Here is a 10,380-nt window from a genome sequence, read left to right as displayed (position 1 = left end):
CCCCTTTTTTTTTTTTTTTTTTTTTTTTTTTTTTTTTTTTTTTTTTTTTTTTTTTTTTTTTTTTGTAACATGGGGTTGCTCTCTGTTGCCCAGGCTGGAGTGCAGTGATGCAATCTCCACTCACTGCAACTTCCACCTCCCAGGTTCAAGTGATCCTCCTACCTCAGCCTCCTGAGTAACTGGCATTACAGGTGTGTGCCACTACCCACAGCTAATTGCATTTGCTTTAGTACAGACGGGGTTTCACCATGTTGGTCAGGCTGGTCTCGAACTCTTGACCTCAGAATCCGCCCTCCTCAGCCTCCCAAAGTTCTGGGATTACAGGTGTGAGCCACCGCACCCAGCCGATGATGATATTTTGATGGGAATTTCATTGACTTTGTAGACTGCTTTTGGCATTGGTCTGGTCATTTTCACAATATTAATTCTACCGATCCATGATCATGGGATGCATTTTCATTTTATTGTGTCATTGATAATTTATTTCAGCAGTGTTTTGTAGTTTTCCTTGTAGAGCTTTTTCATCTCCTTGGTTAGGTATATTCCTAAGTATGTTACTGTATTTTTTTTGCGGCTGTTGTAGAAGGGGTTGAGTTTTTGATTTGATTCTCAGCTTCATCATTGTTGGTATATAGCAGTCTACTGATTTGTGTTCACTGATTTTGTGTCCTGAAACTTTACTGAATTAATTTATCAGCTCTAGGAGCTTTTTGGATGAGTCTTTAGGGTCTTCTAGGTATGTAATCATATCATTGGCAAACAGTGACAGCTTGACTTCCTTTTTACCAATTTGGATGCCCTTTATTTCTTTCTTTTGTCTGATTGCTCTGGCTAGCACTTCCAGTACTATGTTGAATAGAAGTGGTAAAAGTGGCCATCCTTGTCTGGTTCCCCTTCTCAGGGGGAATGCTTTCAAATTTTCCCTGTTCAGTATAGTGTTGACTGTGGGTTTCTCATAGATGGCTTTTATTGCCTTGAGGTATGTCTCTTCCATGCTGATTTTGCTGAAGGTTTTAATCATAAAGCGATGCTGGATTTTGTCAAATGCTTTTTCTGCATCTGTTGAGATGATTATATGATTTCTGTTTTTAATTCTGTTTATGTGATGTATCACATTTATTGACTTCCATATGTTAAACCATCCCTACATCTGTGGTATGAAATCCACTTGATCATGGTGTGTTATCTTTTTGATATGCTGTTGGATTCAATTTGCCAGTATTTTGTTGAGGAATTTTGCATCTATGTTCATCAGAGATATTGGTCTGTAGTTTTCTTTCCTTGTTATGTTCTTTCCTTGTTTTGGTATTAGGGTGATACTGAAGTGGGATTTTTTGCTCCTTAGTTTAGCTAAAATCTGGGTTCTCTTCTAATAACCAGGAAAAATTAGGCATGCAGACACAATGAAAGGTGAGGAGAGTGGAATTTATTTTTAAAAAAAGCTCTCAGCAAAAAAGAGGGGGTCCTGTCAATAGGCTTCCACCTTACAGATTGAATACTGGGCCGCCACACATGAGCTGAAGAGGACAGGCTCCTTCCCTCCTGCATAAGGTGTAAATTCCCGATGGCTGCACACCATTCTCCCAGTGCACAGATGGGCCCTTAGTCTGAGCCACTCCACAATTATTTATTTCTCTTACTGTACATGTGTTAAGGGACAACATTTTTCACTGTGGGCATGTTTAGGCAAGCCCCATGTGCACAATGACCTGGGCGGCATTTGACTGTCTCCTGTCTCTGTCAACACTGTTTTCGTAGAATGATTTAGAGAAGATTCCCTCTTTCTCTATCTTTTGGAATAGTTTCTAACCAATTATTGTTTGAATGCCTGATAGAATTCAGCTGTGAATCCATCTGGTCCTGGACTTTTTTTGTTGGCAATTTTTTTTAAATTACTATTTCAATCTTGCTACTTGTTATTGGTCTGTTCAGTTTCTATTTCTTCCTGATTTAATCTAGGAGGGTTGTATATTTCCAGGAATTTATCCATCTCCTCTAGATTTTCTAGTTTGTGTGTATAAACGTGTTCATAATAGCCTTGAATGATCTTTTGTATTTCTGTGGTATCACTTGTAGTATCCCCTGTTTCATTGCTATTTGAGCTTATTTAGATCTTCTCTCTTCTTTTCTTGGTTAATCTCGCTAATGGTCTATCAATTTTGTCTGTCTTTTCAAAGAACCAGATTTTTGTTCATTTATCTTTTGTATTTTTTTGTTTCAATTTCATTTATTTCCGCTCTAATCTTTGTTATTTCTTTTCTTCTACTCAGTTTGGGTTTGGTTTGTTCTCGTTTCTCTAGTTCCTTGAGGTATGACCTTGGATCATCTATTTGTGCTCTTTCAGACTTTTTGTTAAGTTTAATGTTACAAACTTTCCCTTAGCACCATTTTTGCTGTTTCCTGGAGGTTTTGATGAGCTGTGTCACTATTATCACTCAGTTCAAATAATTTTTACATTTCCATCTTGATTTTGTTGTTGACCCAAAGATCATTCAGTAGCAGATTTTGAGGGTTCCTTTTGGAGTTAATTTCCAATTTTATTCCACTGTAGTCTGAGAGGGTACTTGATATAGTTTCAAATTTCTTAAATTTATTGAGACTTGTTTTGTGGCCTATCATATGGAGAATGTTGGAGAATATGGCCTATCTTGGAGGATGTTTCATGTGCTGATGGAAAGAATGTATATTCTGCAATTATTGGGTAGAATGTCTAGATCTCTGGTGAGGCTGGGGAAGTTTTCCTTGATTATTCCCTCAAATATGTTTTCCAAACTTTTAGATTTCTTTTCTTCCTTGGCAACACCAATTATTCTTAGGTTTGGCTGTTTAATATAATCCCAAATGTCTTGGAAGCTTTGTTCATTTTTGAAAAATTCTTTTTTCTTTGTCTTTGTCTGATTGGGTTAATTCAAAAGCCTTGTCTTCAAGCTCTGAAGTTCTTTCTTCTACTTGTTCAATTCTGTCATTGAGACTTTCCATTGCATTTTGTATTTCACTAATTGTGTCTTTCATTTCCAGAAGCTGCGATTTTCTTTTTATAATATCTATTTCTCTGGAGTATTTTTCATCCATATCCTGTATTTTTTTTTTTTTTTTTAATTTCTTTAAGTTGGTTTTCACCTTTGTCTGGTATCTCCTTGAGTAGCTTAATGATCAACCCTCTGAATTATTTATCTGGCAATTCAGATATTTCTTCTTGGTTTGAATCCATTGCTGGGGAGTTAGTGTGGTCTTTTGGGAGTGTTATAGAACCTTGTTTTGTCATATTACCAGAATTTAATTTCTGATTCTGTCTTATTTGGGTAGACTATTTTAGCAGAAAAATCAAGAACTCAAGGCCTGCTCTTCAGATTCTTTTGTCCCATGGGGTGGTCTCTTGATGTGGTGCACTCCCCCTTCCCCTAGGGATGGGGTTTCCTGCAAGCCTGACTGCAGTGGTTGTTATTGTTCTTCTGGGTCTAGCCACCCAGCGGGGATACCAGGTTCTGGGCTAGTGCTGGGCAATGTCTGCAAAGAGTCCTGTGATGCGATCTGTCTTCAGTTCTCCCAGACGCGGATACCAGAACTTGCTCTGGTGGAGGTGGCAGGGGAATAAAGCAGACTCTGTGAGACTCTTTGGTTGTAGATATGTTTAGTGCCCTGGTTTTCTCAAATGCTGGATATGCTAGTAGTGAAGTTGTCACATGGACAGACTCAGGACCTCGGGTTAGCCAGGATGTTGCAGGCAGTGGAATTAGTTGTTGTTTTCTCCTTCCTTGGAACAGGGGTATTCTGTCATGAGTTGCTGTAATATCCTGAGTTAGTTAGCTTCCAGCCAGGAGGAGGTGCTTTCAAGAAAGCACCAGCTGCAATAGTAGAAGGGAGATATAAGCTTGCCCTAAGTTGGCCAGGACACGTATTCAGGTTTCTCAAGTGATAGGTGGGGTCATAAAGCTCCCAAGTGTTTATGTCTTTTGTGATCTGCTACCAGGGCGGGTAGAGAAATACCATTAGGATGAGGCAGGGTTAGGCGGATCTGGGCTCAGACTCTTCTTGGGTGGGGCTTGCCATGGCCACTATGGGGGACGGGAGGTGGTTCTTAGGCTAATGGGGTTATGTTCTAAAGGGGATTATGGCTGCCTCTGTCGTCAGGGAAGTGGGGAAAAGCTGGTAGCAATAGGCCTCATCCAGCTCCCACGCAGTTGTTGAGGTCAGTCTTGCTCTGATTATGTCCCATTAACAGCACTGAACTTGTCTCCAAGCAGCCCACACATGGGACCAAGACCTAATCCCAGGCTATAAGTTTCCCTGCTGAGAAAGCAAGCACAGCTTTCAGGCCATGGCCCTCCCTGACTGCCATACTGTCAGCTGCAACTCCTGCTCTCCTTTCTGCAGCAGTTCCCATTTGCCTCCAGATTCTGCTCAACAGTTTGTACCCAGTTAATTTATTAGAAAGTTCAATTGGAAACTTCTTTCACCTTGTGACCCCTCCAAAATTCCACTGGCTGCCTTCCCCAAAGGCCCTTGTGAGATATGGTCAGGGTTGGCTTCCCTGGCCTCGAGCTGGAGAATGGCAGTCCCTACACGGCTCTTCCTGCTGGTGCTTCTACTTTTATGTTTCCCACTAAATCTGTTTTAGCTCTAGATAAGGTTAAATCTTTCTTCAATAACGTATATTTTGGGGTTTCCAGTGGGGACGTGTGTTTGGAGGCAGGTTTTCTCCCTTTCCACACTTTGGCAATTCACAGTTTGTTACCTGCCTCAGATAATTTGCAGTGGCCTGTCTCTTCTTTCAAATGATCTGTAAATTCTTTTGGTTTTCTGGGTGCACTCCTGCAGAGGTTCCTTGAGCAAAAGTCAATGGCGTGAGTCTCCACATGCTGTTCTGTTCGTCCAAGTGGGAGCTGCACATCAGCCCTGTCTCCTATCTGCCATCTTCTCCCCACAATCCTCCAGTATCCTCCTTTTCTATGGCTGAATAATATTTCATTGTGTATATATACCACATTTTCTTTATCCATTCCTCTATTGTTGGAGAGGTAGGTTGTTTCTATATCTTGGCTATTGTAAAAAGTACTACAGCTGGGCGTGGTGGCTCACACCTGTAATCCCAGCACTTTGGGAGGCTGAGGCGGGTAGCTCACGAGGTCAGGAGTTCGAGACTAGCCTGACCAACATGGTGAAATCCGATCTCTACTAAAAATAAAAAATTAGCCGAGCATGGTAGTACGTGCCTGTAATCCCAGCTACTTAGGAGGCTGAGGCAGGAGAATTGCTTGAACCTGGGAGGCGGAGGTTGCAGTGAGCCGAGATAGCACCACTGCATTCCAGCCTGGGTGACAGAGTGAGACTCTGTCTCAAAAATAAGAATAGAAAAAAAGTACTACAATAAACATGAGAGAGCAGATATCGCTTCAACCTACGGATTTCATTTCCTTTGGACATTTACGTAGTAGTAATGGGATTGCTGGATCATATAGTAGTTTTATTTTTAATTTTTTGAAGAAACTCCCTACTGTTTTCCACAGTGGATGTACTAATTTAAAATTCTATTAAAATGGGGTACATGTTCGCTTTCTCCACATTCCACCCAATACTTGTTTTCTTCTTCTTCTTCTTCTTCTTTTTTTTTTTTTTTTGATAGTCTTGCTCTGTTGCCCATGCTGGAGTGCAGTGGCATGATCTCGGCTCACTGCAACCTCTGCCTCCTGGGTTCAAGTGATTCTCCTGCCTCAGCCCCTGTAGTAACTGGGATTACAGGCATGTGCCACCATGCCAGGGTAATTTTTGTATTTTTAGTAGAGATGAGATTTGGCCATGTTGGCCAGGCTGGTCTCGAACTCCTGATCTCAGGTGATCCACCTGCCTCAACCTCCCAAAGTGCTGGGATTACAGATAGGAGCCACCATGCCCGGCCCTCTTCTGTCTGTTTTATAATAACCATTCTAATTGGCGTGAGGCAATATGTCCTCATAATTTTGATTTGCATTTCCCTGATGATTAATGAAATGTAACATTTTTCATATACCTGTTAGCCACTTGTATGTCTTCTTTTGAGAAACATGTTAAGATCCTTTGCCTGTTTTAAAATCAGGTTTTTGTTTTTGTGTTGTTAAGTTCTTTATATAGTCTAGATATTAACCCTTGTCAGATATATGGTTTGCACATATTTTCTCCTATTTTGTAGGGCTGTCCCTTTGCTACCCAAAACCTTTTAAATTTAATGTAATCCTATTTGTGTGCTTGTTATCTTGTTGGCTGTGAATTTGAAGTCTTATTTTTAAAATCCTTGCCTAGCCCAATATCATGGAGTGTTTCCCCTATGTTTCCTTATTGTACTTGCACAGCTTTGGGTTGGGTGGATTGTTTTTTCTTTTTCTATTCTTTTCTTTTTTTTTTTTTTTTTTTTTCCGGCAAGGTCTTGCTCTGTCACCCAGGCTGGAGTGCAGTGATGCAAACATGGCTCACTGCAACTTTGATCTCATGGGCTACAGGAATGCACCACCACACCTGGCTAATATTTTCTTTTGTAAAAACTAGAGACAAGGGCCAGGCACGGTGGCTCAGGACTTTAATCCCAGCACCTTGGGGGGCTGAGGTGGTAGGATCACCTGAGGTCAGAAGTTCAAGACCAGCCTGGCCAACATGGCAAAACCTCATCTCTACAAAAAATACAAAATTTAGCTAGGTGTGGTGGTATATGCCTGTAGTCCCAGCTACCTGGGAGGCTGAGGCAGGATAATTGCTTGAACCCAGGAGGCGGAGGCTGCAGTGAGCTGAGATCATGCCATTGTATTCCAGCCTGGGCAACAGAACGAGACTCCGTCTCAAAAAAAACAAAATAAAACAAAACAAAGAAACAACAAAAAGAAAACTAGAGACAAGGTCTTGGTATGTTGCTCAGGCTGGTCTCAAATTTCTGGTTTCAAGTGATTCTCCAGCCTTGGCCTCTCGAAGTGCTGTGATTAAAGGCATGAATCACCATGTCTGGCCAGTTTTGGGTGTTACACTTAGATCTTTAATCCATCTTGAATTGATTTTTTTTTGTATGAGATGACAGGTAGGGATCTGGTCTCATTCTCCTGTATGTGAATATCCAGTTTTTTCTGTACCATTTATTAAAGAGATTATCTTTACCCCAGTGTGTGTTCTTGGCACCTTTGTTGAAAATCACTTGGCTGTAGATGTGTGAATATTTCTGGGTTCTCCATAATATTCCATTGGTCTGTGTGTCGGTTTTTATGCCAGTACCATGCTGTTTTGCTTACTCTGGCTTTGTAGTATATTTTGAAATCAGGTAGTATAATGTGTTCAGCCTTGCTTTGCATTTGCTCAAGAATGCTTTGGCTATTTGGAGTCATTTGTGATACTATATAAATTTAGCATTGTCTGTCTTTCTTTCTCTCTCTCTCTCTCTCTCTCTCTCTCTTTCTTTCCCTCCCTCTCTGCCTGCTCCCTCTCTTTCTTGACAGTGTTTTGCTATGTTGCCCAGGCTAGAGTTCAGTGGCTATTCACAGGGTGACTATAGCATAGTGCAGTCTCAAACTCCTGGGCTTAAATGATTGTCCTGCCTCAGTCTCCTCCCAGTAGCTGGGACTATAGGGATGTACTACTATGCCTGGCTGTTGTTTCTATTTCTGCAAAAGATGTCATTGGTATTTTTATAGGGATTGCATTAAATATATAGATTGCTTTGGGTACTATGTCTATTTTAACAACATTATATTCTTCCAGTCAATGAACATGGAATATCTTTACATTTTTGGGTGTCCTCTTCAATTTATTTCATCAATGTTTTATAGTTTCCATTGTAGAGAACTTTCATTTCTTTAAGTTAATTCCTAGTTATTTAATTTTATTTATAGCTATTGTGCATGGGATTAATTTCTTGGGTTCTTTTTTTTCAGACTGTTTGCTGTTGGCATGTAGAAATGCCACTGATTTTTGTATGTTGATTTTGTATCCTGCAACTTTGCTGAATTTATCAGTTTTAGTAGTTTTTTGGTGGAGTCTTTAGTTTTTTCCAAATAAAAGATTGTATCACCTCCTAACAAGGATAATTTGACTTCTTTCTTTCCAGTTTGGATGCTCTTTATTTCTTTCTCTTGTTTGATTGTTCTAGCTAGGACCTCCAATAATATGTTGAATAACAGTGGTGAAAGTGGGCATCTTTGTCTTATTCTAGATCTTAGAGAAAAGGCTTTCAGTTTTTACCTGTTAAATATGGTACTAGCTGTAGGTCTGTCATATATGGCTTTTATTATGTTCAGGTGTGTTTCTTCTATACCCAGGTTTTTAAGAGCTTTTGGTCATGAGGGGATGTTTAATTTTATCAAATACTTTTTCAGCATCAGTTGAAATGACCATATTGTTTTTGTCCTTCATTCTGTTGATACGATATATCACACTGATTGATTTGCACATGTTGAACCATTCTTGCATCCCAGGGCTAAATCCCATTTGGTCATGATGAAAACTTTTAATGTGTTGTTGAATTAGGTTTGCTAGTATTTTCGTTGAGGCTGTTTGCATCAATGCTCATCAGGGATATTGGACTGTAGTTGTCTTTTTTTTAATGTGTCTTTGTCAGGTTTGGTATTAGATTAATACTGACCTAGTAGGATGAGTTTGGACCTTGTGATCCACCCCCCTTGGCCTCCCAAAGTGCTGGGATTACAGGCGTGAGCCACCATGCCTGGCAGGAACTCTGTGTTCTTGACTTCTGTCTGTACTGGAGTTCCTGTCTGGCTTAGTGAGGAGGAGGGGACCGAGGAAGCTGTCTCAGTTCAAATATCTCAGACTGTCACTCTTTTTAACTGAATCTGCATAGATTTGCTTGTGTAGACGTTTCTTCATTTGCTGTTTGACCTTAGAACAATTTTCAGAGGCTTTAAATTGTTGTGTTTTGTTTTTATAATTTCACTGGTATTACTAGGGTGGGTCCATGAGCTTTCTCATGCTGTCATGCCAGAAGGCAGTCTCTTCTGTCAAAGGACTGTAGAGTTGTATTTACAAATTATTAGAAACTTGGCTGGGCACGGTGGCTCACGCCTGTAATTCCAGCACTTTGGGAGGCCAACGCAGGCAGATCCCCTGAGGTCATGAGTTCAAGACCAGTCTGGCCAACATGGCAAAATCCTGTCTCCACTAAAATTACAAAAAATTATCTGGGTGTGATGGCATGCACCTGTAGTCCCAGCGACTCCAGAGGTTGAGGCAGGAGAATAACTTGAATCTGGTAGGCAGAGGCTGCACTGAGCCGAGATCATGCCACTGAACTTCAGCCTGGGCAACAGAGTGAGATCTGTCTCAAAAAACAAACAAACAAAAACAAATTATTACAAATTTCATCCCTTAAAGCAATGCCCATTTACTGTCTCACATTTCTGGAACCCAGAAGTCTGAAATGGGTCTTATGGGGTAAAATCAAGGTGCTGGCAGGTGTATGTTTCTTCTGGAGGCTTTAGGGTAGACTTCATTCCTTGCTTTCTGTTGCATTCCTTAGTTCATGGCCCCCTTCCAACAGTTCCATCACCCCAACACCTGCTTCTGTCACCACAGCTGCTTCTCTGAAGCTCTGCTTCTCTCTTAACCTTATAAAGACCCTTGTGATTACATTGAGCCCATCCACATAATCCAGGATAATCCTCCCATCTCAAGATCTTAATGTAATCACATCTGCAAAATCCTTTCTTCCATGTAAGGCAACACATTCACAGGTTCTGGGGATTAGGACTTGGACATCTTTGGCAGGGGAGGGCATTGCTGCCTACTTCAGAGCCATAAACTGGACTGTTCCTGAGCGCTCTGATTATTGTTTTTTTCCTCAGGATTGATAAAAGAAGTTGAGCCATAAAAAGATCATTAGCACTCAAGAGTGTTATTTAGATTAACAAGAAGCTCATGAAAATATTTTTTTCCTTCACTAAAATAAAATACATAACTAAAATCAAACTGATTTTATAATTACTTATAATTCAATCATCTGAAACCCAGCATGTGAATTACTTTGTCATAGTCCCTAATATCCTATTAAGTTTTAATCATACTAAATCATGTCAGGCCGTCTGTGTTGAAGATTCTGTCTGACCACTGGTAATGTTCTTCTCTATTTATCATGCCTGACTTGTGAAGACATAATAAAGAAATAGCTGCATATAAATGGAATAAGATATTTTTTTCTTTTTGTTTTTTTTTTTTTGAGATGGAGTTTTCCTCTTGTTGACCAGGTTGGAGTGCAATGGCATGATCTTGACTCCGTGCAACCTCCACTTCCTGGGTTCAAGTGATTCTCCTGCCTCAGCCTCCCAAGTAGCTGGGGTTACAGGCATGCACCACCATGCCCAGATAATTTTGTATTTTTAGTACCGACAGGGTTTCTCCATGTTGGTCAGGCTGGTC

The sequence above is a fragment of the Rhinopithecus bieti genome, unplaced genomic scaffold (assembly GCF_001698545.2).
Source record: "Rhinopithecus bieti isolate Rb0 unplaced genomic scaffold, ASM169854v2 scaffold_12642, whole genome shotgun sequence".
Lineage (NCBI taxonomy): Eukaryota > Metazoa > Chordata > Mammalia > Primates > Cercopithecidae > Rhinopithecus > Rhinopithecus bieti.
The sequence above is the reverse complement of the archived record's forward strand: the minus strand, read 5'-3'. Positions refer to the sequence as shown.